The sequence below is a fragment of the Schistocerca nitens genome, unplaced genomic scaffold (genome assembly GCF_023898315.1).
Source record: "Schistocerca nitens isolate TAMUIC-IGC-003100 unplaced genomic scaffold, iqSchNite1.1 HiC_scaffold_377, whole genome shotgun sequence".
Taxonomy (NCBI): domain Eukaryota; kingdom Metazoa; phylum Arthropoda; class Insecta; order Orthoptera; family Acrididae; genus Schistocerca; species Schistocerca nitens.
In genome coordinates, this window is record NW_026045911.1 from 1,495,851 (window position 1) to 1,518,962 (window position 23,112).

General features: G+C 51.9%; 36 non-coding genes across 36 annotated transcripts; 9 read left to right on the forward strand and 27 right to left on the reverse strand.

The window, feature by feature from the left end:
* Window positions 1–793: 793 nt before the first annotated feature.
* On the reverse strand, window positions 794–866 carry Trnat-cgu (transfer RNA threonine (anticodon CGU)). Its single transcript has one exon. It is a non-coding gene; the product is annotated as a tRNA-Thr (tRNA).
* A 974-nt stretch (window positions 867–1,840) lies between these two features.
* Window positions 1,841–1,912, forward strand: Trnag-ucc (transfer RNA glycine (anticodon UCC)). Its single transcript has one exon. It is a non-coding gene; the product is annotated as a tRNA-Gly (tRNA).
* A 265-nt stretch (window positions 1,913–2,177) lies between these two features.
* Window positions 2,178–2,259, reverse strand: Trnap-agg (transfer RNA proline (anticodon AGG)). Its single transcript has one exon. It is a non-coding gene; the product is annotated as a tRNA-Pro (tRNA).
* Window positions 2,260–2,399: 140 nt separating this feature from the next.
* Trnak-uuu (transfer RNA lysine (anticodon UUU)) lies at window positions 2,400–2,472 on the reverse strand. Its single transcript has one exon. It is a non-coding gene; the product is annotated as a tRNA-Lys (tRNA).
* An 830-nt stretch (window positions 2,473–3,302) lies between these two features.
* Trnam-cau (transfer RNA methionine (anticodon CAU)) lies at window positions 3,303–3,375 on the reverse strand. Its single transcript has one exon. It is a non-coding gene; the product is annotated as a tRNA-Met (tRNA).
* A 974-nt stretch (window positions 3,376–4,349) lies between these two features.
* Trnag-ucc (transfer RNA glycine (anticodon UCC)) lies at window positions 4,350–4,421 on the forward strand. The gene has a single exon. It is a non-coding gene; the product is annotated as a tRNA-Gly (tRNA).
* Window positions 4,422–4,686: 265 nt separating this feature from the next.
* Window positions 4,687–4,768, reverse strand: Trnas-aga (transfer RNA serine (anticodon AGA)). The gene has a single exon. It is a non-coding gene; the product is annotated as a tRNA-Ser (tRNA).
* A 140-nt stretch (window positions 4,769–4,908) lies between these two features.
* On the reverse strand, window positions 4,909–4,981 carry Trnak-uuu (transfer RNA lysine (anticodon UUU)). The gene has a single exon. It is a non-coding gene; the product is annotated as a tRNA-Lys (tRNA).
* An 830-nt stretch (window positions 4,982–5,811) lies between these two features.
* On the reverse strand, window positions 5,812–5,884 carry Trnat-cgu (transfer RNA threonine (anticodon CGU)). Its single transcript has one exon. It is a non-coding gene; the product is annotated as a tRNA-Thr (tRNA).
* A 974-nt stretch (window positions 5,885–6,858) lies between these two features.
* Trnag-ucc (transfer RNA glycine (anticodon UCC)) lies at window positions 6,859–6,930 on the forward strand. Its single transcript has one exon. It is a non-coding gene; the product is annotated as a tRNA-Gly (tRNA).
* A 265-nt stretch (window positions 6,931–7,195) lies between these two features.
* Window positions 7,196–7,277, reverse strand: Trnap-agg (transfer RNA proline (anticodon AGG)). Its single transcript has one exon. It is a non-coding gene; the product is annotated as a tRNA-Pro (tRNA).
* Window positions 7,278–7,417: 140 nt separating this feature from the next.
* Trnak-uuu (transfer RNA lysine (anticodon UUU)) lies at window positions 7,418–7,490 on the reverse strand. Its single transcript has one exon. It is a non-coding gene; the product is annotated as a tRNA-Lys (tRNA).
* Window positions 7,491–8,320: 830 nt separating this feature from the next.
* Window positions 8,321–8,393, reverse strand: Trnam-cau (transfer RNA methionine (anticodon CAU)). Its single transcript has one exon. It is a non-coding gene; the product is annotated as a tRNA-Met (tRNA).
* Window positions 8,394–9,367: 974 nt separating this feature from the next.
* On the forward strand, window positions 9,368–9,439 carry Trnag-ucc (transfer RNA glycine (anticodon UCC)). The gene has a single exon. It is a non-coding gene; the product is annotated as a tRNA-Gly (tRNA).
* Window positions 9,440–9,704: 265 nt separating this feature from the next.
* Trnas-aga (transfer RNA serine (anticodon AGA)) lies at window positions 9,705–9,786 on the reverse strand. Its single transcript has one exon. It is a non-coding gene; the product is annotated as a tRNA-Ser (tRNA).
* Window positions 9,787–9,926: 140 nt separating this feature from the next.
* Trnak-uuu (transfer RNA lysine (anticodon UUU)) lies at window positions 9,927–9,999 on the reverse strand. The gene has a single exon. It is a non-coding gene; the product is annotated as a tRNA-Lys (tRNA).
* An 830-nt stretch (window positions 10,000–10,829) lies between these two features.
* Trnat-cgu (transfer RNA threonine (anticodon CGU)) lies at window positions 10,830–10,902 on the reverse strand. Its single transcript has one exon. It is a non-coding gene; the product is annotated as a tRNA-Thr (tRNA).
* Window positions 10,903–11,876: 974 nt separating this feature from the next.
* Trnag-ucc (transfer RNA glycine (anticodon UCC)) lies at window positions 11,877–11,948 on the forward strand. Its single transcript has one exon. It is a non-coding gene; the product is annotated as a tRNA-Gly (tRNA).
* A 265-nt stretch (window positions 11,949–12,213) lies between these two features.
* On the reverse strand, window positions 12,214–12,295 carry Trnas-aga (transfer RNA serine (anticodon AGA)). The gene has a single exon. It is a non-coding gene; the product is annotated as a tRNA-Ser (tRNA).
* A 140-nt stretch (window positions 12,296–12,435) lies between these two features.
* Window positions 12,436–12,508, reverse strand: Trnak-uuu (transfer RNA lysine (anticodon UUU)). Its single transcript has one exon. It is a non-coding gene; the product is annotated as a tRNA-Lys (tRNA).
* An 832-nt stretch (window positions 12,509–13,340) lies between these two features.
* Window positions 13,341–13,413, reverse strand: Trnam-cau (transfer RNA methionine (anticodon CAU)). Its single transcript has one exon. It is a non-coding gene; the product is annotated as a tRNA-Met (tRNA).
* Window positions 13,414–14,387: 974 nt separating this feature from the next.
* Trnag-ucc (transfer RNA glycine (anticodon UCC)) lies at window positions 14,388–14,459 on the forward strand. Its single transcript has one exon. It is a non-coding gene; the product is annotated as a tRNA-Gly (tRNA).
* Window positions 14,460–14,724: 265 nt separating this feature from the next.
* On the reverse strand, window positions 14,725–14,806 carry Trnas-aga (transfer RNA serine (anticodon AGA)). The gene has a single exon. It is a non-coding gene; the product is annotated as a tRNA-Ser (tRNA).
* A 140-nt stretch (window positions 14,807–14,946) lies between these two features.
* On the reverse strand, window positions 14,947–15,019 carry Trnak-uuu (transfer RNA lysine (anticodon UUU)). The gene has a single exon. It is a non-coding gene; the product is annotated as a tRNA-Lys (tRNA).
* Window positions 15,020–15,851: 832 nt separating this feature from the next.
* Window positions 15,852–15,924, reverse strand: Trnam-cau (transfer RNA methionine (anticodon CAU)). Its single transcript has one exon. It is a non-coding gene; the product is annotated as a tRNA-Met (tRNA).
* Window positions 15,925–16,898: 974 nt separating this feature from the next.
* On the forward strand, window positions 16,899–16,970 carry Trnag-ucc (transfer RNA glycine (anticodon UCC)). The gene has a single exon. It is a non-coding gene; the product is annotated as a tRNA-Gly (tRNA).
* Window positions 16,971–17,235: 265 nt separating this feature from the next.
* Window positions 17,236–17,317, reverse strand: Trnas-aga (transfer RNA serine (anticodon AGA)). Its single transcript has one exon. It is a non-coding gene; the product is annotated as a tRNA-Ser (tRNA).
* Window positions 17,318–17,457: 140 nt separating this feature from the next.
* Trnak-uuu (transfer RNA lysine (anticodon UUU)) lies at window positions 17,458–17,530 on the reverse strand. Its single transcript has one exon. It is a non-coding gene; the product is annotated as a tRNA-Lys (tRNA).
* An 831-nt stretch (window positions 17,531–18,361) lies between these two features.
* Window positions 18,362–18,434, reverse strand: Trnam-cau (transfer RNA methionine (anticodon CAU)). The gene has a single exon. It is a non-coding gene; the product is annotated as a tRNA-Met (tRNA).
* Window positions 18,435–19,408: 974 nt separating this feature from the next.
* Window positions 19,409–19,480, forward strand: Trnag-ucc (transfer RNA glycine (anticodon UCC)). The gene has a single exon. It is a non-coding gene; the product is annotated as a tRNA-Gly (tRNA).
* A 265-nt stretch (window positions 19,481–19,745) lies between these two features.
* On the reverse strand, window positions 19,746–19,827 carry Trnas-aga (transfer RNA serine (anticodon AGA)). Its single transcript has one exon. It is a non-coding gene; the product is annotated as a tRNA-Ser (tRNA).
* Window positions 19,828–19,967: 140 nt separating this feature from the next.
* Window positions 19,968–20,040, reverse strand: Trnak-uuu (transfer RNA lysine (anticodon UUU)). The gene has a single exon. It is a non-coding gene; the product is annotated as a tRNA-Lys (tRNA).
* An 832-nt stretch (window positions 20,041–20,872) lies between these two features.
* Window positions 20,873–20,945, reverse strand: Trnam-cau (transfer RNA methionine (anticodon CAU)). The gene has a single exon. It is a non-coding gene; the product is annotated as a tRNA-Met (tRNA).
* A 974-nt stretch (window positions 20,946–21,919) lies between these two features.
* On the forward strand, window positions 21,920–21,991 carry Trnag-ucc (transfer RNA glycine (anticodon UCC)). Its single transcript has one exon. It is a non-coding gene; the product is annotated as a tRNA-Gly (tRNA).
* Window positions 21,992–22,256: 265 nt separating this feature from the next.
* On the reverse strand, window positions 22,257–22,338 carry Trnas-aga (transfer RNA serine (anticodon AGA)). Its single transcript has one exon. It is a non-coding gene; the product is annotated as a tRNA-Ser (tRNA).
* Window positions 22,339–22,478: 140 nt separating this feature from the next.
* Window positions 22,479–22,551, reverse strand: Trnak-uuu (transfer RNA lysine (anticodon UUU)). The gene has a single exon. It is a non-coding gene; the product is annotated as a tRNA-Lys (tRNA).
* Between the last annotated feature and the right edge of the window lie 561 nt (window positions 22,552–23,112).

The window sequence follows — 23,112 nt, forward strand, 5'->3', positions numbered from 1 at the left end:
GAATAACTGGAACGCGTGTGTAGGCGTACTACGGTAATATCTGGCTTCTGGCGCAACTGGCGACTTCACCGACTTCCCACTGACGCTGGTAGCAGCCCAACAGCTGACCAGCGCCTCCTCTCCCTTTACCCCGGTGCTGACAGTAATTGCATCATGTGCCTGTTTTCCCCGATTACATTCGGTTGAAGCTCCGCAAGGAGGGCGAAAAACGAACGTTGGAAGGCCAAAACATGGAGCGTTGGGTGCGTAAAAACTTCCGTTCCGGTACCGGGAATCGAACCCGGGCCTCCTGGGTGAAAGCCAGGTATCCTAGCCACTTTTTTTTTTTTTTAAATCTCATTTTGTTCGTTTTCGTTCGTTGTATCTGCTCTGGGAGGACGTCGAAAGACACCCGTTCCAGTTCGTTGTTGATCCATTAACTCAGTTTTTTTTTAATTACAGAGGGCAGCTAACCCTCTGACCGAGCGCGCTGAGCTACCGTGCCGGCGCCACTAGACCACACCGGATTTGCGCTATGACGTGAGGTTCACTCCGTTTCCTCTCGTATTTCGTGCTGAACCTGGACTCACTGCTGTTCTCTGTTTGCCAGCATATTTGCGCACAGCTCGAAATTGACTATTCGTTATTTTACTCATAACAGGTTAAGAGAAAGATCAAAGTTGTACGTTGTCATAATTGGAAATAAACATTTTGACGCTGAGCGTAGACTCCTTGTGGATAACGAATGACAATTAAGTTCGTTCCCTAGCAACAGCAACACCGTTAATTCAGCCGTGATGTACAGCAAATTAAATGCCCCGGGTGAGGATCGAACTCACGACCTTAAGATTACGAGACTTACGCGCTACCTACTGCGCTACCGAGGCACGTTGCGAGCAACGTTCCAGGAAACTTGGTAAGTCTCGCATATTAGAGATAGAGAGTTTGCGCGCTCTGAAGAATCTGTTGTGTTGCTACACGTGCTTTCCCGACTTGCTAGATTAAACTGCTGCCGCAGCTTTTTCAACGGAACGCAGCACTGCCTGAGGTTACAGTCCATCGCCCTTGCGGCGCCTGAACACAGCGGCCTGTTGGGCCAGGCCGACGTTACAGCTCAGAAATAGCACGCGACCGTCCAAGTACGGTCTCTTGCGTGCTGCGTGTTTGGTTCTTCTCACAGCGAATCCTGCTATACATTCCTGAGGCTGACGGAGCTCAAGCGAGGAATCGGTGCGGCAGCATTATAGCGATAACAGCAGAACGATACATCGGCCGGGAATCGAACCCGGGCCGCCCGCGTGCTAAGCGAGCATTCTACCACTTTTTTTTTCTTCTCATTTCGTTCGTTGCATTTGTTGGGGGCGGACGTCCGATGACGCCCGTTCAAGTTCATCGTTGACTCAGTCTTTTATTACAGAGGGCAGATAACTGTCAGACCGAACACGCTGAGTTATCGTGCCGGCAAACCTTAAGATTATGAGACTTACGCGCTGCTTACTGCACTACTGAGGCACATGCCACTGAACCACCGATGCTCGACAAGCTGCCCGTGCTTCCCGAGCAGTTTTCTGCAGGGAAAGTGGGATTGCCACCCAGCGACGTCGGATGAAACCGAAAAAAGTGCTACACACGCGGAGTCCTCCACTACACTGCCTTAAAACGACCACTCATCACTATCGTGTGAGTAACCTTGCGGCTGCGGCGACTAGTCTCGCCCAAAGACGCAGCGTGCGTGGAGGCGCTACCCGAATGCGTGTGGATGCACCCTCCTAGCTCGTAAAGCGCCTACAGCTACTATCACCGTGGGCCGCTGCTGGCGGGCGGGAAGCCGACACAGCGCGGCGTCGCGAGGAGCGGCTGTGCGGTGGTGGTGTAATGGTGAGCATAGTTGCCTTCCAAGCAGTTGATCCGGGTTCGATTCCCGGCCACCGCAAGTAACGCTAGTTTTTTCGTATATAGTATGTGAGCCGCGTGCTGTTAAATTAACGTTTTTGTCGTCGTTACTCCACGCAGACCATCCTGTAGTATGTCCCGACTTGTCCCGACTTTGCTCGGCTGACGCGAAAGCTGACGCTTGGAATTCGCCCTTATCAAAAGGACAGGCACTATAAACGGCTGTGAGAGGCGAGGTACCAAAACGACAGGCAAACTGCGAAATTTTCTGCTCCTTCTTCTTAAACAAAAAAAGAAAAAACGGACGCAGTCGGTAGGACTCGAACCTACGCTCCCAGAGGGAATCTGATTCCTAGTCAGACGCCTTAACCACTCGGCCACGACTGCTCGTAACTGAAGAGTCCCTCGAATCGTGAAAAATCAAACCCGTCTGCGCAGAATTTTGACAGGAAACGAACTCCGTGCACTGATTACGGCAGGGCTACCATCGCTACGAGACGAGCCATTACGGAAACGTTAAAAATCTTCGCCCGGACAGGGACTCGAACCCTGGACCCTTAGGTTAAAAGCCTAATGCTCTACCGACTGAGCTATCCGGGCTCACGCTTCTTGCGGATGGAGCGGCTGCAAGCAACGTGAATAACTGGAACGCGTGTGTAGGCGTACTACGGTAATATCTGGCTTCTGGCGCAACTGGCGACTTCACCGACTTCCCACTGACGCTGGTAGCAGCCCAACAGCTGACCAGCGCCTCCTCTCCCTTTACCCCGGTGCTGACAGTAATTGCATCATGTGCCTGTTTTCCCCGATTACATTCGGTTGAAGCTCCGCAAGGAGGGCGAAAAACGAACGTTGGAAGGCCAAAACATGGAGCGTTGGGTGCGTAAAAACTTCCGTTCCGGTACCGGGAATCGAACCCGGGCCTCCTGGGTGAAAGCCAGGTATCCTAGCCACTTTTTTTTTTTTTTAAATCTCATTTTGTTCGTTTTCGTTCGTTGTATCTGCTCTGGGAGGACGTCGAAAGACACCCGTTCCAGTTCGTTGTTGATCCATTAACTCAGTTTTTTTTTAATTACAGAGGGCAGCTAACCCTCTGACCGAGCGCGCTGAGCTACCGTGCCGGCGCCACTAGACCACACCGGATTTGCGCTATGACGTGAGGTTCACTCCGTTTCCTCTCGTATTTCGTGCTGAACCTGGACTCACTGCTGTTCTCTGTTTGCCAGCATATTTGCGCACAGCTCGAAATTGACTATTCGTTATTTTACTCATAACAGGTTAAGAGAAAGATCAAAGTTGTACGTTGTCATAATTGGAAATAAACATTTTGACGCTGAGCGTAGACTCCTTGTGGATAACGAATGACAATTAAGTTCGTTCCCTAGCAACAGCAACACCGTTAATTCAGCCGTGATGTACAGCAAATTAAATGCCCCGGGTGAGGATCGAACTCACGACCTTAAGATTATGAGACTTACGCGCTACCTACTGCGCTACCGAGGCACGTTGCGAGCAACGTTCCAGGAAACTTGGTAAGTCTCGCATATTAGAGATAGAGAGTTTGCGCGCTCTGAAGAATCTGTTGTGTTGCTACACGTGCTTTCCCGACTTGCTAGATTAAACTGCTGCCGCAGCTTTTTCAACGGAACGCAGCACTGCCTGAGGTTACAGTCCATCGCCCTTGCGGCGCCTGAACACAGCGGCCTGTTGGGCCAGGCCGACGTTACAGCTCAGAAATAGCACGCGACCGTCCAAGTACGGTCTCTTGCGTGCTGCGTGTTTGGTTCTTCTCACAGCGAATCCTGCTATACATTCCTGAGGCTGACGGAGCTCAAGCGAGGAATCGGTGCGGCAGCATTATAGCGATAACAGCAGAACGATACATCGGCCGGGAATCGAACCCGGGCCGCCCGCGTGCTAAGCGAGCATTCTACCACTTTTTTTTTCTTCTCATTTCGTTCGTTGCATTTGTTGGGGGCGGACGTCCGATGACGCCCGTTCAAGTTCATCGTTGACTCAGTCTTTTATTACAGAGGGCAGATAACTGTCAGACCGAACACGCTGAGTTATCGTGCCGGCAAACCTTAAGATTATGAGACTTACGCGCTGCTTACTGCACTACTGAGGCACATGCCACTGAACCACCGATGCTCGACAAGCTGCCCGTGCTTCCCGAGCAGTTTTCTGCAGGGAAAGTGGGATTGCCACCCAGCGACGTCGGATGAAACCGAAAAAAGTGCTACACACGCGGAGTCCTCCACTACACTGCCTTAAAACGACCACTCATCACTATCGTGTGAGTAACCTTGCGGCTGCGGCGACTAGTCTCGCCCAAAGACGCAGCGTGCGTGGAGGCGCTACCCGAATGCGTGTGGATGCACCCTCCTAGCTCGTAAAGCGCCTACAGCTACTATCACCGTGGGCCGCTGCTGGCGGGCGGGAAGCCGACACAGCGCGGCGTCGCGAGGAGCGGCTGTGCGGTGGTGGTGTAATGGTGAGCATAGTTGCCTTCCAAGCAGTTGATCCGGGTTCGATTCCCGGCCACCGCAAGTAACGCTAGTTTTTTCGTATATAGTATGTGAGCCGCGTGCTGTTAAATTAACGTTTTTGTCGTCGTTACTCCACGCAGACCATCCTGTAGTATGTCCCGACTTGTCCCGACTTTGCTCGGCTGACGCGAAAGCTGACGCTTGGAATTCGCCCTTATCAAAAGGACAGGCACTATAAACGGCTGTGAGAGGCGAGGTACCAAAACGACAGGCAAACTGCGAAATTTTCTGCTCCTTCTTCTTAAACAAAAAAAGAAAAAACGGACGCAGTCGGTAGGACTCGAACCTACGCTCCCAGAGGGAATCTGATTTCTAGTCAGACGCCTTAACCACTCGGCCACGACTGCTCGTAACTGAAGAGTCCCTCGAATCGTGAAAAATCAAACCCGTCTGCGCAGAATTTTGACAGGAAACGAACTCCGTGCACTGATTACGGCAGGGCTACCATCGCTACGAGACGAGCCATTACGGAAACGTTAAAAATCTTCGCCCGGACAGGGACTCGAACCCTGGACCCTTAGGTTAAAAGCCTAATGCTCTACCGACTGAGCTATCCGGGCTCACGCTTCTTGCGGATGGAGCGGCTGCAAGCAACGTGAATAACTGGAACGCGTGTGTAGGCGTACTACGGTAATATCTGGCTTCTGGCGCAACTGGCGACTTCACCGACTTCCCACTGACGCTGGTAGCAGCCCAACAGCTGACCAGCGCCTCCTCTCCCTTTACCCCGGTGCTGACAGTAATTGCATCATGTGCCTGTTTTCCCCGATTACATTCGGTTGAAGCTCCGCAAGGAGGGCGAAAAACGAACGTTGGAAGGCCAAAACATGGAGCGTTGGGTGCGTAAAAACTTCCGTTCCGGTACCGGGAATCGAACCCGGGCCTCCTGGGTGAAAGCCAGGTATCCTAGCCACTTTTTTTTTTTTTTAAATCTCATTTTGTTCGTTTTCGTTCGTTGTATCTGCTCTGGGAGGACGTCGAAAGACACCCGTTCCAGTTCGTTGTTGATCCATTAACTCAGTTTTTTTTTAATTACAGAGGGCAGCTAACCCTCTGACCGAGCGCGCTGAGCTACCGTGCCGGCGCCACTAGACCACACCGGATTTGCGCTATGACGTGAGGTTCACTCCGTTTCCTCTCGTATTTCGTGCTGAACCTGGACTCACTGCTGTTCTCTGTTTGCCAGCATATTTGCGCACAGCTCGAAATTGACTATTCGTTATTTTACTCATAACAGGTTAAGAGAAAGATCAAAGTTGTACGTTGTCATAATTGGAAATAAACATTTTGACGCTGAGCGTAGACTCCTTGTGGATAACGAATGACAATTAAGTTCGTTCCCTAGCAACAGCAACACCGTTAATTCAGCCGTGATGTACAGCAAATTAAATGCCCCGGGTGAGGATCGAACTCACGACCTTAAGATTACGAGACTTACGCGCTACCTACTGCGCTACCGAGGCACGTTGCGAGCAACGTTCCAGGAAACTTGGTAAGTCTCGCATATTAGAGATAGAGAGTTTGCGCGCTCTGAAGAATCTGTTGTGTTGCTACACGTGCTTTCCCGACTTGCTAGATTAAACTGCTGCCGCAGCTTTTTCAACGGAACGCAGCACTGCCTGAGGTTACAGTCCATCGCCCTTGCGGCGCCTGAACACAGCGGCCTGTTGGGCCAGGCCGACGTTACAGCTCAGAAATAGCACGCGACCGTCCAAGTACGGTCTCTTGCGTGCTGCGTGTTTGGTTCTTCTCACAGCGAATCCTGCTATACATTCCTGAGGCTGACGGAGCTCAAGCGAGGAATCGGTGCGGCAGCATTATAGCGATAACAGCAGAACGATACATCGGCCGGGAATCGAACCCGGGCCGCCCGCGTGCTAAGCGAGCATTCTACCACTTTTTTTTTCTTCTCATTTCGTTCGTTGCATTTGTTGGGGGCGGACGTCCGATGACGCCCGTTCAAGTTCATCGTTGACTCAGTCTTTTATTACAGAGGGCAGATAACTGTCAGACCGAACACGCTGAGTTATCGTGCCGGCAAACCTTAAGATTATGAGACTTACGCGCTGCTTACTGCACTACTGAGGCACATGCCACTGAACCACCGATGCTCGACAAGCTGCCCGTGCTTCCCGAGCAGTTTTCTGCAGGGAAAGTGGGATTGCCACCCAGCGACGTCGGATGAAACCGAAAAAAGTGCTACACACGCGGAGTCCTCCACTACACTGCCTTAAAACGACCACTCATCACTATCGTGTGAGTAACCTTGCGGCTGCGGCGACTAGTCTCGCCCAAAGACGCAGCGTGCGTGGAGGCGCTACCCGAATGCGTGTGGATGCACCCTCCTAGCTCGTAAAGCGCCTACAGCTACTATCACCGTGGGCCGCTGCTGGCGGGCGGGAAGCCGACACAGCGCGGCGTCGCGAGGAGCGGCTGTGCGGTGGTGGTGTAATGGTGAGCATAGTTGCCTTCCAAGCAGTTGATCCGGGTTCGATTCCCGGCCACCGCAAGTAACGCTAGTTTTTTCGTATATAGTATGTGAGCCGCGTGCTGTTAAATTAACGTTTTTGTCGTCGTTACTCCACGCAGACCATCCTGTAGTATGTCCCGACTTGTCCCGACTTTGCTCGGCTGACGCGAAAGCTGACGCTTGGAATTCGCCCTTATCAAAAGGACAGGCACTATAAACGGCTGTGAGAGGCGAGGTACCAAAACGACAGGCAAACTGCGAAATTTTCTGCTCCTTCTTCTTAAACAAAAAAAGAAAAAACGGACGCAGTCGGTAGGACTCGAACCTACGCTCCCAGAGGGAATCTGATTCCTAGTCAGACGCCTTAACCACTCGGCCACGACTGCTCGTAACTGAAGAGTCCCTCGAATCGTGAAAAATCAAACCCGTCTGCGCAGAATTTTGACAGGAAACGAACTCCGTGCACTGATTACGGCAGGGCTACCATCGCTACGAGACGAGCCATTACGGAAACGTTAAAAATCTTCGCCCGGACAGGGACTCGAACCCTGGACCCTTAGGTTAAAAGCCTAATGCTCTACCGACTGAGCTATCCGGGCTCACGCTTCTTGCGGATGGAGCGGCTGCAAGCAACGTGAATAACTGGAACGCGTGTGTAGGCGTACTACGGTAATATCTGGCTTCTGGCGCAACTGGCGACTTCACCGACTTCCCACTGACGCTGGTAGCAGCCCAACAGCTGACCAGCGCCTCCTCTCCCTTTACCCCGGTGCTGACAGTAATTGCATCATGTGCCTGTTTTCCCCGATTACATTCGGTTGAAGCTCCGCAAGGAGGGCGAAAAACGAACGTTGGAAGGCCAAAACATGGAGCGTTGGGTGCGTAAAAACTTCCGTTCCGGTACCGGGAATCGAACCCGGGCCTCCTGGGTGAAAGCCAGGTATCCTAGCCACTTTTTTTTTTTTTTAAATCTCATTTTGTTCGTTTTCGTTCGTTGTATCTGCTCTGGGAGGACGTCGAAAGACACCCGTTCCAGTTCGTTGTTGATCCATTAACTCAGTTTTTTTTTAATTACAGAGGGCAGCTAACCCTCTGACCGAGCGCGCTGAGCTACCGTGCCGGCGCCACTAGACCACACCGGATTTGCGCTATGACGTGAGGTTCACTCCGTTTCCTCTCGTATTTCGTGCTGAACCTGGACTCACTGCTGTTCTCTGTTTGCCAGCATATTTGCGCACAGCTCGAAATTGACTATTCGTTATTTTACTCATAACAGGTTAAGAGAAAGATCAAAGTTGTACGTTGTCATAATTGGAAATAAACATTTTGACGCTGAGCGTAGACTCCTTGTGGATAACGAATGACAATTAAGTTCGTTCCCTAGCAACAGCAACACCGTTAATTCAGCCGTGATGTACAGCAAATTAAATGCCCCGGGTGAGGATCGAACTCACGACCTTAAGATTATGAGACTTACGCGCTACCTACTGCGCTACCGAGGCACGTTGCGAGCAACGTTCCAGGAAACTTGGTAAGTCTCGCATATTAGAGATAGAGAGTTTGCGCGCTCTGAAGAATCTGTTGTGTTGCTACACGTGCTTTCCCGACTTGCTAGATTAAACTGCTGCCGCAGCTTTTTCAACGGAACGCAGCACTGCCTGAGGTTACAGTCCATCGCCCTTGCGGCGCCTGAACACAGCGGCCTGTTGGGCCAGGCCGACGTTACAGCTCAGAAATAGCACGCGACCGTCCAAGTACGGTCTCTTGCGTGCTGCGTGTTTGGTTCTTCTCACAGCGAATCCTGCTATACATTCCTGAGGCTGACGGAGCTCAAGCGAGGAATCGGTGCGGCAGCATTATAGCGATAACAGCAGAACGATACATCGGCCGGGAATCGAACCCGGGCCGCCCGCGTGCTAAGCGAGCATTCTACCACTTTTTTTTTCTTCTCATTTCGTTCGTTGCATTTGTTGGGGGCGGACGTCCGATGACGCCCGTTCAAGTTCATCGTTGACTCAGTCTTTTATTACAGAGGGCAGATAACTGTCAGACCGAACACGCTGAGTTATCGTGCCGGCAAACCTTAAGATTATGAGACTTACGCGCTGCTTACTGCACTACTGAGGCACATGCCACTGAACCACCGATGCTCGACAAGCTGCCCGTGCTTCCCGAGCAGTTTTCTGCAGGGAAAGTGGGATTGCCACCCAGCGACGTCGGATGAAACCGAAAAAAGTGCTACACACGCGGAGTCCTCCACTACACTGCCTTAAAACGACCACTCATCACTATCGTGTGAGTAACCTTGCGGCTGCGGCGACTAGTCTCGCCCAAAGACGCAGCGTGCGTGGAGGCGCTACCCGAATGCGTGTGGATGCACCCTCCTAGCTCGTAAAGCGCCTACAGCTACTATCACCGTGGGCCGCTGCTGGCGGGCGGGAAGCCGACACAGCGCGGCGTCGCGAGGAGCGGCTGTGCGGTGGTGGTGTAATGGTGAGCATAGTTGCCTTCCAAGCAGTTGATCCGGGTTCGATTCCCGGCCACCGCAAGTAACGCTAGTTTTTTCGTATATAGTATGTGAGCCGCGTGCTGTTAAATTAACGTTTTTGTCGTCGTTACTCCACGCAGACCATCCTGTAGTATGTCCCGACTTGTCCCGACTTTGCTCGGCTGACGCGAAAGCTGACGCTTGGAATTCGCCCTTATCAAAAGGACAGGCACTATAAACGGCTGTGAGAGGCGAGGTACCAAAACGACAGGCAAACTGCGAAATTTTCTGCTCCTTCTTCTTAAACAAAAAAAGAAAAAACGGACGCAGTCGGTAGGACTCGAACCTACGCTCCCAGAGGGAATCTGATTTCTAGTCAGACGCCTTAACCACTCGGCCACGACTGCTCGTAACTGAAGAGTCCCTCGAATCGTGAAAAATCAAACCCGTCTGCGCAGAATTTTGACAGGAAACGAACTCCGTGCACTGATTACGGCAGGGCTACCATCGCTACGAGACGAGCCATTACGGAAACGTTAAAAATCTTCGCCCGGACAGGGACTCGAACCCTGGACCCTTAGGTTAAAAGCCTAATGCTCTACCGACTGAGCTATCCGGGCTCACGCTTCTTGCGGATGGAGCGGCTGCAAGCAACGTGAATAACTGGAACGCGTGTGTAGGCGTACTACGGTAATATCTGGCTTCTGGCGCAACTGGCGACTTCACCGACTTCCCACTGACGCTGGTAGCAGCCCAACAGCTGACCAGCGCCTCCTCTCCCTTTACCCCGGTGCTGACAGTAATTGCATCATGTGCCTGTTTTCCCCGATTACATTCGGTTGAAGCTCCGCAAGGAGGGCGAAAAACGAACGTTGGAAGGCCAAAACATGGAGCGTTGGGTGCGTAAAAACTTCCGTTCCGGTACCGGGAATCGAACCCGGGCCTCCTGGGTGAAAGCCAGGTATCCTAGCCACTTTTTTTTTTTTTTAAATCTCATTTTGTTCGTTTTCGTTCGTTGTATCTGCTCTGGGAGGACGTCGAAAGACACCCGTTCCAGTTCGTTGTTGATCCATTAACTCAGTTTTTTTTTAATTACAGAGGGCAGCTAACCCTCTGACCGAGCGCGCTGAGCTACCGTGCCGGCGCCACTAGACCACACCGGATTTGCGCTATGACGTGAGGTTCACTCCGTTTCCTCTCGTATTTCGTGCTGAACCTGGACTCACTGCTGTTCTCTGTTTGCCAGCATATTTGCGCACAGCTCGAAATTGACTATTCGTTATTTTACTCATAACAGGTTAAGAGAAAGATCAAAGTTGTACGTTGTCATAATTGGAAATAAACATTTTGACGCTGAGCGTAGACTCCTTGTGGATAACGAATGACAATTAAGTTCGTTCCCTAGCAACAGCAACACCGTTAATTCAGCCGTGATGTACAGCAAATTAAATGCCCCGGGTGAGGATCGAACTCACGACCTTAAGATTACGAGACTTACGCGCTACCTACTGCGCTACCGAGGCACGTTGCGAGCAACGTTCCAGGAAACTTGGTAAGTCTCGCATATTAGAGATAGAGAGTTTGCGCGCTCTGAAGAATCTGTTGTGTTGCTACACGTGCTTTCCCGACTTGCTAGATTAAACTGCTGCCGCAGCTTTTTCAACGGAACGCAGCACTGCCTGAGGTTACAGTCCATCGCCCTTGCGGCGCCTGAACACAGCGGCCTGTTGGGCCAGGCCGACGTTACAGCTCAGAAATAGCACGCGACCGTCCAAGTACGGTCTCTTGCGTGCTGCGTGTTTGGTTCTTCTCACAGCGAATCCTGCTATACATTCCTGAGGCTGACGGAGCTCAAGCGAGGAATCGGTGCGGCAGCATTATAGCGATAACAGCAGAACGATACATCGGCCGGGAATCGAACCCGGGCCGCCCGCGTGCTAAGCGAGCATTCTACCACTTTTTTTTTCTTCTCATTTCGTTCGTTGCATTTGTTGGGGGCGGACGTCCGATGACGCCCGTTCAAGTTCATCGTTGACTCAGTCTTTTATTACAGAGGGCAGATAACTGTCAGACCGAACACGCTGAGTTATCGTGCCGGCAAACCTTAAGATTATGAGACTTACGCGCTGCTTACTGCACTACTGAGGCACATGCCACTGAACCACCGATGCTCGACAAGCTGCCCGTGCTTCCCGAGCAGTTTTCTGCAGGGAAAGTGGGATTGCCACCCAGCGACGTCGGATGAAACCGAAAAAAGTGCTACACACGCGGAGTCCTCCACTACACTGCCTTAAAACGACCACTCATCACTATCGTGTGAGTAACCTTGCGGCTGCGGCGACTAGTCTCGCCCAAAGACGCAGCGTGCGTGGAGGCGCTACCCGAATGCGTGTGGATGCACCCTCCTAGCTCGTAAAGCGCCTACAGCTACTATCACCGTGGGCCGCTGCTGGCGGGCGGGAAGCCGACACAGCGCGGCGTCGCGAGGAGCGGCTGTGCGGTGGTGGTGTAATGGTGAGCATAGTTGCCTTCCAAGCAGTTGATCCGGGTTCGATTCCCGGCCACCGCAAGTAACGCTAGTTTTTTCGTATATAGTATGTGAGCCGCGTGCTGTTAAATTAACGTTTTTGTCGTCGTTACTCCACGCAGACCATCCTGTAGTATGTCCCGACTTGTCCCGACTTTGCTCGGCTGACGCGAAAGCTGACGCTTGGAATTCGCCCTTATCAAAAGGACAGGCACTATAAACGGCTGTGAGAGGCGAGGTACCAAAACGACAGGCAAACTGCGAAATTTTCTGCTCCTTCTTCTTAAACAAAAAAAGAAAAAACGGACGCAGTCGGTAGGACTCGAACCTACGCTCCCAGAGGGAATCTGATTTCTAGTCAGACGCCTTAACCACTCGGCCACGACTGCTCGTAACTGAAGAGTCCCTCGAATCGTGAAAAATCAAACCCGTCTGCGCAGAATTTTGACAGGAAACGAACTCCGTGCACTGATTACGGCAGGGCTACCATCGCTACGAGACGAGCCATTACGGAAACGTTAAAAATCTTCGCCCGGACAGGGACTCGAACCCTGGACCCTTAGGTTAAAAGCCTAATGCTCTACCGACTGAGCTATCCGGGCTCACGCTTCTTGCGGATGGAGCGGCTGCAAGCAACGTGAATAACTGGAACGCGTGTGTAGGCGTACTACGGTAATATCTGGCTTCTGGCGCAACTGGCGACTTCACCGACTTCCCACTGACGCTGGTAGCAGCCCAACAGCTGACCAGCGCCTCCTCTCCCTTTACCCCGGTGCTGACAGTAATTGCATCATGTGCCTGTTTTCCCCGATTACATTCGGTTGAAGCTCCGCAAGGAGGGCGAAAAACGAACGTTGGAAGGCCAAAACATGGAGCGTTGGGTGCGTAAAAACTTCCGTTCCGGTACCGGGAATCGAACCCGGGCCTCCTGGGTGAAAGCCAGGTATCCTAGCCACTTTTTTTTTTTTTTTTAAATCTCATTTTGTTCGTTTTCGTTCGTTGTATCTGCTCTGGGAGGACGTCGAAAGACACCCGTTCCAGTTCGTTGTTGATCCATTAACTCAGTTTTTTTTTAATTACAGAGGGCAGCTAACCCTCTGACCGAGCGCGCTGAGCTACCGTGCCGGCGCCACTAGACCACACCGGATTTGCGCTATGACGTGAGGTTCACTCCGTTTCCTCTCGTATTTCGTGCTGAACCTGGACTCACTGCTGTTCTCTGTTTGCCAGCATATTTGCGCACAGCTCGAAATTGACTATTCGTTATTTTACTCATAACAGGTTAAGAGAAAGATCAAAGTTGTACGTTGTCATAATTGGAAATAAAAATTTTGACGCTGAGCGTAGACTCCTTGTGGATAACGAATGACAATTAAGTTCGTTCCCTAGCAACAGCAACACCGTTAATTCAGCCGTGATGTACAGCAAATTAAATGCCCCGGGTGAGGATCGAACTCACGACCTTAAGATTATGAGACTTACGCGCTACCTACTGCGCTACCGAGGCACGTTGCGAGCAACGTTCCAGGAAACTTGGTAAGTCTCGCATATTAGAGATAGAGAGTTTGCGCGCTCTGAAGAATCTGTTGTGTTGCTACACGTGCTTTCCCGACTTGCTAGATTAAACTGCTGCCGCAGCTTTTTCAACGGAACGCAGCACTGCCTGAGGTTACAGTCCATCGCCCTTGCGGCGCCTGAACACAGCGGCCTGTTGGGCCAGGCCGACGTTACAGCTCAGAAATAGCACGCGACCGTCCAAGTACGGTCTCTTGCGTGCTGCGTGTTTGGTTCTTCTCACAGCGAATCCTGCTATACATTCCTGAGGCTGACGGAGCTCAAGCGAGGAATCGGTGCGGCAGCATTATAGCGATAACAGCAGAACGATACATCGGCCGGGAATCGAACCCGGGCCGCCCGCGTGCTAAGCGAGCATTCTACCACTTTTTTTTTCTTCTCATTTCGTTCGTTGCATTTGTTGGGGGCGGACGTCCGATGACGCCCGTTCAAGTTCATCGTTGACTCAGTCTTTTATTACAGAGGGCAGATAACTGTCAGACCGAACACGCTGAGTTATCGTGCCGGCAAACCTTAAGATTATGAGACTTACGCGCTGCTTACTGCACTACTGAGGCACATGCCACTGAACCACCGATGCTCGACAAGCTGCCCGTGCTTCCCGAGCAGTTTTCTGCAGGGAAAGTGGGATTGCCACCCAGCGACGTCGGATGAAACCGAAAAAAGTGCTACACACGCGGAGTCCTCCACTACACTGCCTTAAAACGACCACTCATCACTATCGTGTGAGTAACCTTGCGGCTGCGGCGACTAGTCTCGCCCAAAGACGCAGCGTGCGTGGAGGCGCTACCCGAATGCGTGTGGATGCACCCTCCTAGCTCGTAAAGCGCCTACAGCTACTATCACCGTGGGCCGCTGCTGGCGGGCGGGAAGCCGACACAGCGCGGCGTCGCGAGGAGCGGCTGTGCGGTGGTGGTGTAATGGTGAGCATAGTTGCCTTCCAAGCAGTTGATCCGGGTTCGATTCCCGGCCACCGCAAGTAACGCTAGTTTTTTCGTATATAGTATGTGAGCCGCGTGCTGTTAAATTAACGTTTTTGTCGTCGTTACTCCACGCAGACCATCCTGTAGTATGTCCCGACTTGTCCCGACTTTGCTCGGCTGACGCGAAAGCTGACGCTTGGAATTCGCCCTTATCAAAAGGACAGGCACTATAAACGGCTGTGAGAGGCGAGGTACCAAAACGACAGGCAAACTGCGAAATTATCTGCTCCTTCTTCTTAAACAAAAAAAGAAAAAACGGACGCAGTCGGTAGGACTCGAACCTACGCTCCCAGAGGGAATCTGATTTCTAGTCAGACGCCTTAACCACTCGGCCACGACTGCTCGTAACTGAAGAGTCCCTCGAATCGTGAAAAATCAAACCCGTCTGCGCAGAATTTTGACAGGAAACGAACTCCGTGCACTGATTACGGCAGGGCTACCATCGCTACGAGACGAGCCATTACGGAAACGTTAAAAATCTTCGCCCGGACAGGGACTCGAACCCTGGACCCTTAGGTTAAAAGCCTAATGCTCTACCGACTGAGCTATCCGGGCTCACGCTTCTTGCGGATGGAGCGGCTGCAAGCAACGTGAATAACTGGAACGCGTGTGTAGGCGTACTACGGTAATATCTGGCTTCTGGCGCAACTGGCGACTTCACCGACTTCCCACTGACGCTGGTAGCAGCCCAACAGCTGACCAGCGCCTCCTCTCCCTTTACCCCGGTGCTGACAGTAATTGCATCATGTGCCTGTTTTCCCCGATTACATTCGGTTGAAGCTCCGCAAGGAGGGCGAAAAACGAACGTTGGAAGGCCAAAACATGGAGCGTTGGGTGCGTAAAAACTTCCGTTCCGGTACCGGGAATCGAACCCGGGCCTCCTGGGTGAAAGCCAGGTATCCTAGCCACTTTTTTTTTTTTTTTTAAATCTCATTTTGTTCGTTTTCGTTCGTTGTATCTGCTCTGGGAGGACGTCGAAAGACACCCGTTCCAGTTCGTTGTTGATCCATTAACTCAGTTTTTTTTTAATTACAGAGGGCAGCTAACCCTCTGACCGAGCGCGCTGAGCTACCGTGCCGGCGCCACTAGACCACACCGGATTTGCGCTATGACGTGAGGTTCACTCCGTTTCCTCTCGTATTTCGTGCTGAACCTGGACTCACTGCTGTTCTCTGTTTGCCAGCATATTTGCGCACAGCTCGAAATTGACTATTCGTTATTTTACTCATAACAGGTTAAGAGAAAGATCAAAGTTGTACGTTGTCATAATTGGAAATAAACATTTTGACGCTGAGCGTAGACTCCTTGTGGATAACGAATGACAATTAAGTTCGTTCCCTAGCAACAGCAACACCGTTAATTCAGCCGTGATGTACAGCAAATTAAATGCCCCGGGTGAGGATCGAACTCACGACCTTAAGATTATGAGACTTACGCGCTACCTACTGCGCTACCGAGGCACGTTGCGAGCAACGTTCCAGGAAACTTGGTAAGTCTCGCATATTAGAGATAGAGAGTTTGCGCGCTCTGAAGAATCTGTTGTGTTGCTACACGTGCTTTCCCGACTTGCTAGATTAAACTGCTGCCGCAGCTTTTTCAACGGAACGCAGCACTGCCTGAGGTTACAGTCCATCGCCCTTGCGGCGCCTGAACACAGCGGCCTGTTGGGCCAGGCCGACGTTACAGCTCAGAAATAGCACGCGACCGTCCAAGTACGGTCTCTTGCGTGCTGCGTGTTTGGTTCTTCTCACAGCGAATCCTGCTATACATTCCTGAGGCTGACGGAGCTCAAGCGAGGAATCGGTGCGGCAGCATTATAGCGATAACAGCAGAACGATACATCGGCCGGGAATCGAACCCGGGCCGCCCGCGTGCTAAGCGAGCATTCTACCACTTTTTTTCTCTTCTCATTTCGTTCGTTGCATTTGTTGGGGGCGGACGTCCGATGACGCCCGTTCAAGTTCATCGTTGACTCAGTCTTTTATTACAGAGGGCAGATAACTGTCAGACCGAACACGCTGAGTTATCGTGCCGGCAAACCTTAAGATTATGAGACTTACGCGCTGCTTACTGCACTACTGAGGCACATGCCACTGAACCACCGATGCTCGACAAGCTGCCCGTGCTTCCCGAGCAGTTTTCTGCAGGGAAAGTGGGATTGCCACCCAGCGACGTCGGATGAAACCGAAAAAAGTGCTACACACGCGGAGTCCTCCACTACACTGCCTTAAAACGACCACTCATCACTATCGTGTGAGTAACCTTGCGGCTGCGGCGACTAGTCTCGCCCAAAGACGCAGCGTGCGTGGAGGCGCTACCCGAATGCGTGTGGATGCACCCTCCTAGCTCGTAAAGCGCCTACAGCTACTATCACCGTGGGCCGCTGCTGGCGGGCGGGAAGCCGACACAGCGCGGCGTCGCGAGGAGCGGCTGTGCGGTGGTGGTGTAATGGTGAGCATAGTTGCCTTCCAAGCAGTTGATCCGGGTTCGATTCCCGGCCACCGCAAGTAACGCTAGTTTTTTCGTATATAGTATGTGAGCCGCGTGCTGTTAAATTAACGTTTTTGTCGTCGTTACTCCACGCAGACCATCCTGTAGTATGTCCCGACTTGTCCCGACTTTGCTCGGCTGACGCGAAAGCTGACGCTTGGAATTCGCCCTTATCAAAAGGACAGGCACTATAAACGGCTGTGAGAGGCGAGGTACCAAAACGACAGGCAAACTGCGAAATTATCTGCTCCTTCTTCTTAAACAAAAAAAGAAAAAACGGACGCAGTCGGTAGGACTCGAACCTACGCTCCCAGAGGGAATCTGATTTCTAGTCAGACGCCTTAACCACTCGGCCACGACTGCTCGTAACTGAAGAGTCCCTCGAATCGTGAAAAATCAAACCCGTCTGCGCAGAATTTTGACAGGAAACGAACTCCGTGCACTGATTACGGCAGGGCTACCATCGCTACGAGACGAGCCATTACGGAAACGTTAAAAATCTTCGCCCGGACAGGGACTCGAACCCTGGACCCTTAGGTTAAAAGCCTAATGCTCTACCGACTGAGCTATCCGGGCTCACGCTTCTTGCGGATGGAGCGGCTGCAAGCAACGTGAATAACTGGAACGCGTGTGTAGGCGTACTACGGTAATATCTGGCTTCTGGCGCAACTGGCGACTTCACCGACTTCCCACTGACGCTGGTAGCAGCCCAACAGCTGACCAGCGCCTCCTCTCCCTTTACCCCGGTGCTGACAGTAATTGCATCATGTGCCTGTTTTCCCCGATTACATTCGGTTGAAGCTCCGCAAGGAGGGCGAAAAACGAACGTTGGAAGGCCAAAACATGGAGCGTTGGGTGCGTAAAAACTTCCGTTCCGGTACCGGGAATCGAACCCGGGCCTCCTGGGTGAAAGCCAGGTATCCTAGCCACTTTTTTTTTTTTTTTAAATCTCATTTTGTTCGTTTTCGTTCGTTGTATCTGCTCTGGGAGGACGTCGAAAGACACCCGTTCCAGTTCGTTGTTGATCCATTAACTCAGTTTTTTTTTAATTACAGAGGGCAGCTAACCCTCTGACCGAGCGCGCTGAGCTACCGTGCCGGCGCCACTAGACCACACCGGATTTGCGCTATGACGTGAGGTTCACTCCGTTTCCTCTCGTATTTCGTGCTGAACCTGGACTCACTGCTGTTCTCTGTTTGCCAGCATATTTGCGCACAGCTCGAAATTGACTATTCGTTATTTTACTCATAACAGGTTAAGAGAAAGATCAAAGTTGTACGTTGTCATAATTGGAAATAAACATTTTGACGCTGAGCGTAGACTCCTTGTGGATAACGAATGACAATTAAGTTCGTTCCCTAGCAACAGCAACACCGTTAATTCAGCCGTGATGTACAGCAAATTAAATGCCCCGGGTGAGGATCGAACTCACGACCTTAAGATTATGAGACTTACGCGCTACCTACTGCGCTACCGAGGCACGTTGCGAGCAACGTTCCAGGAAACTTGGTAAGTCTCGCATATTAGAGATAGAGAGTTTGCGCGCTCTGAAGAATCTGTTGTGTTGCTACACGTGCTTTCCCGACTTGCTAGATTAAACTGCTGCCGCAGCTTTTTCAACGGAACGCAGCACTGCCTGAGGTTACAGTCCATCGCCCTTGCGGCGCCTGAACACAGCGGCCTGTTGGGCCAGGCCGACGTTACAGCTCAGAAATAGCACGCGACCGTCCAAGTACGGTCTCTTGCGTGCTGCGTGTTTGGTTCTTCTCACAGCGAATCCTGCTATACATTCCTGAGGCTGACGGAGCTCAAGCGAGGAATCGGTGCGGCAGCATTATAGCGATAACAGCAGAACGATACATCGGCCGGGAATCGAACCCGGGCCGCCCGCGTGCTAAGCGAGCATTCTACCACTTTTTTTCTCTTCTCATTTCGTTCGTTGCATTTGTTGGGGGCGGACGTCCGATGACGCCCGTTCAAGTTCATCGTTGACTCAGTCTTTTATTACAGAGGGCAGATAACTGTCAGACCGAACACGCTGAGTTATCGTGCCGGCAAACCTTAAGATTATGAGACTTACGCGCTGCTTACTGCACTACTGAGGCACATGCCACTGAACCACCGATGCTCGACAAGCTGCCCGTGCTTCCCGAGCAGTTTTCTGCAGGGAAAGTGGGATTGCCACCCAGCGACGTCGGATGAAACCGAAAAAAGTGCTACACACGCGGAGTCCTCCACTACACTGCCTTAAAACGACCACTCATCACTATCGTGTGAGTAACCTTGCGGCTGCGGCGACTAGTCTCGCCCAAAGACGCAGCGTGCGTGGAGGCGCTACCCGAATGCGTGTGGATGCACCCTCCTAGCTCGTAAAGCGCCTACAGCTACTATCACCGTGGGCCGCTGCTGGCGGGCGGGAAGCCGACACAGCGCGGCGTCGCGAGGAGCGGCTGTGCGGTGGTGGTGTAATGGTGAGCATAGTTGCCTTCCAAGCAGTTGATCCGGGTTCGATTCCCGGCCACCGCAAGTAACGCTAGTTTTTTCGTATATAGTATGTGAGCCGCGTGCTGTTAAATTAACGTTTTTGTCGTCGTTACTCCACGCAGACCATCCTGTAGTATGTCCCGACTTGTCCCGACTTTGCTCGGCTGACGCGAAAGCTGACGCTTGGAATTCGCCCTTATCAAAAGGACAGGCACTATAAACGGCTGTGAGAGGCGAGGTACCAAAACGACAGGCAAACTGCGAAATTTTCTGCTCCTTCTTCTTAAACAAAAAAAGAAAAAACGGACGCAGTCGGTAGGACTCGAACCTACGCTCCCAGAGGGAATCTGATTTCTAGTCAGACGCCTTAACCACTCGGCCACGACTGCTCGTAACTGAAGAGTCCCTCGAATCGTGAAAAATCAAACCCGTCTGCGCAGAATTTTGACAGGAAACGAACTCCGTGCACTGATTACGGCAGGGCTACCATCGCTACGAGACGAGCCATTACGGAAACGTTAAAAATCTTCGCCCGGACAGGGACTCGAACCCTGGACCCTTAGGTTAAAAGCCTAATGCTCTACCGACTGAGCTATCCGGGCTCACGCTTCTTGCGGATGGAGCGGCTGCAAGCAACGTGAATAACTGGAACGCGTGTGTAGGCGTACTACGGTAATATCTGGCTTCTGGCGCAACTGGCGACTTCACCGACTTCCCACTGACGCTGGTAGCAGCCCAACAGCTGACCAGCGCCTCCTCTCCCTTTACCCCGGTGCTGACAGTAATTGCATCATGTGCCTGTTTTCCCCGATTACATTCGGTTGAAGCTCCGCAAGGAGGGCGAAAAACGAACGTTGGAAGGCCAAAACATGGAGCGTTGGGTGCGTAAAAACTTCCGTTCCGGTACCGGGAATCGAACCCGGGCCTCCTGGGTGAAAGCCAGGTATCCTAGCCACTTTTTTTTTTTTTTTTAAATCTCATTTTGTTCGTTTTCGTTCGTTGTATCTGCTCTGGGAGGACGTCGAAAGACACCCGTTCCAGTTCGTTGTTGATCCATTAACTCAGTTTTTTTTTAATTACAGAGGGCAGCTAACCCTCTGACCGAGCGCGCTGAGCTACCGTGCCGGCGCCACTAGACCACACCGGATTTGCGCTATGACGTGAGGTTCACTCCGTTTCCTCTCGTATTTCGTGCTGAACCTGGACTCACTGCTGTTCTCTGTTTGCCAGCATATTTGCGCACAGCTCGAAATTGACTATTCGTTATTTTACTCATAACAGGTTAAGAGAAAGATCAAAGTTGTACGTTGTCATAATTGGAAATAAACATTTTGACGCTGAGCGTAGACTCCTTGTGGATAACGAATGACAATTAAGTTCGTTCCCTAGCAACAGCAACACCGTTAATTCAGCCGTGATGTACAGCAAATTAAATGCCCCGGGTGAGGATCGAACTCACGACCTTAAGATTATGAGACTTACGCGCTACCTACTGCGCTACCGAGGCACGTTGCGAGCAACGTTCCAGGAAACTTGGTAAGTCTCGCATATTAGAGATAGAGAGTTTGCGCGCTCTGAAGAATCTGTTGTGTTGCTACACGTGCTTTCCCGACTTGCTAGATTAAACTGCTGCCGCAGCTTTTTCAACGGAACGCAGCACTGCCTGAGGTTACAGTCCATCGCCCTTGCGGCGCCTGAACACAGCGGCCTGTTGGGCCAGGCCGACGTTACAGCTCAGAAATAGCACGCGACCGTCCAAGTACGGTCTCTTGCGTGCTGCGTGTTTGGTTCTTCTCACAGCGAATCCTGCTATACATTCCTGAGGCTGACGGAGCTCAAGCGAGGAATCGGTGCGGCAGCATTATAGCGATAACAGCAGAACGATACATCGGCCGGGAATCGAACCCGGGCCGCCCGCGTGCTAAGCGAGCATTCTACCACTTTTTTTTTCTTCTCATTTCGTTCGTTGCATTTGTTGGGGGCGGACGTCCGATGACGCCCGTTCAAGTTCATCGTTGACTCAGTCTTTTATTACAGAGGGCAGATAACTGTCAGACCGAACACGCTGAGTTATCGTGCCGGCAAACCTTAAGATTATGAGACTTACGCGCTGCTTACTGCACTACTGAGGCACATGCCACTGAACCACCGATGCTCGACAAGCTGCCCGTGCTTCCCGAGCAGTTTTCTGCAGGGAAAGTGGGATTGCCACCCAGCGACGTCGGATGAAACCGAAAAAAGTGCTACACACGCGGAGTCCTCCACTACACTGCCTTAAAACGACCACTCATCACTATCGTGTGAGTAACCTTGCGGCTGCGGCGACTAGTCTCGCCCAAAGACGCAGCGTGCGTGGAGGCGCTACCCGAATGCGTGTGGATGCACCCTCCTAGCTCGTAAAGCGCCTACAGCTACTATCACCGTGGGCCGCTGCTGGCGGGCGGGAAGCCGACACAGCGCGGCGTCGCGAGGAGCGGCTGTGCGGTGGTGGTGTAATGGTGAGCATAGTTGCCTTCCAAGCAGTTGATCCGGGTTCGATTCCCGGCCACCGCAAGTAACGCTAGTTTTTTCGTATATAGTATGTGAGCCGCGTGCTGTTAAATTAACGTTTTTGTCGTCGTTACTCCACGCAGACCATCCTGTAGTATGTCCCGACTTGTCCCGACTTTGCTCGGCTGACGCGAAAGCTGACGCTTGGAATTCGCCCTTATCAAAAGGACAGGCACTATAAACGGCTGTGAGAGGCGAGGTACCAAAACGACAGGCAAACTGCGAAATTATCTGCTCCTTCTTCTTAAACAAAAAAAGAAAAAACGGACGCAGTCGGTAGGACTCGAACCTACGCTCCCAGAGGGAATCTGATTTCTAGTCAGACGCCTTAACCACTCGGCCACGACTGCTCGTAACTGAAGAGTCCCTCGAATCGTGAAAAATCAAACCCGTCTGCGCAGAATTTTGACAGGAAACGAACTCCGTGCACTGATTACGGCAGGGCTACCATCGCTACGAGACGAGCCATTACGGAAACGTTAAAAATCTTCGCCCGGACAGGGACTCGAACCCTGGACCCTTAGGTTAAAAGCCTAATGCTCTACCGACTGAGCTATCCGGGCTCACGCTTCTTGCGGATGGAGCGGCTGCAAGCAACGTGAATAACTGGAACGCGTGTGTAGGCGTACTACGGTAATATCTGGCTTCTGGCGCAACTGGCGACTTCACCGACTTCCCACTGACGCTGGTAGCAGCCCAACAGCTGACCAGCGCCTCCTCTCCCTTTACCCCGGTGCTGACAGTAATTGCATCATGTGCCTGTTTTCCCCGATTACATTCGGTTGAAGCTCCGCAAGGAGGGCGAAAAACGAACGTTGGAAGGCCAAAACATGGAGCGTTGGGTGCGTAAAAACTTCCGTTCCGGTACCGGGAATCGAACCCGGGCCTCCTGGGTGAAAGCCAGGTATCCTAGCCACTTTTTTTTTTTTTTTAAATCTCATTTTGTTCGTTTTCGTTCGTTGTATCTGCTCTGGGAGGACGTCGAAAGACACCCGTTCCAGTTCGTTGTTGATCCATTAACTCAGTTTTTTTTTAATTACAGAGGGCAGCTAACCCTCTGACCGAGCGCGCTGAGCTACCGTGCCGGCGCCACTAGACCACACCGGATTTGCGCTATGACGTGA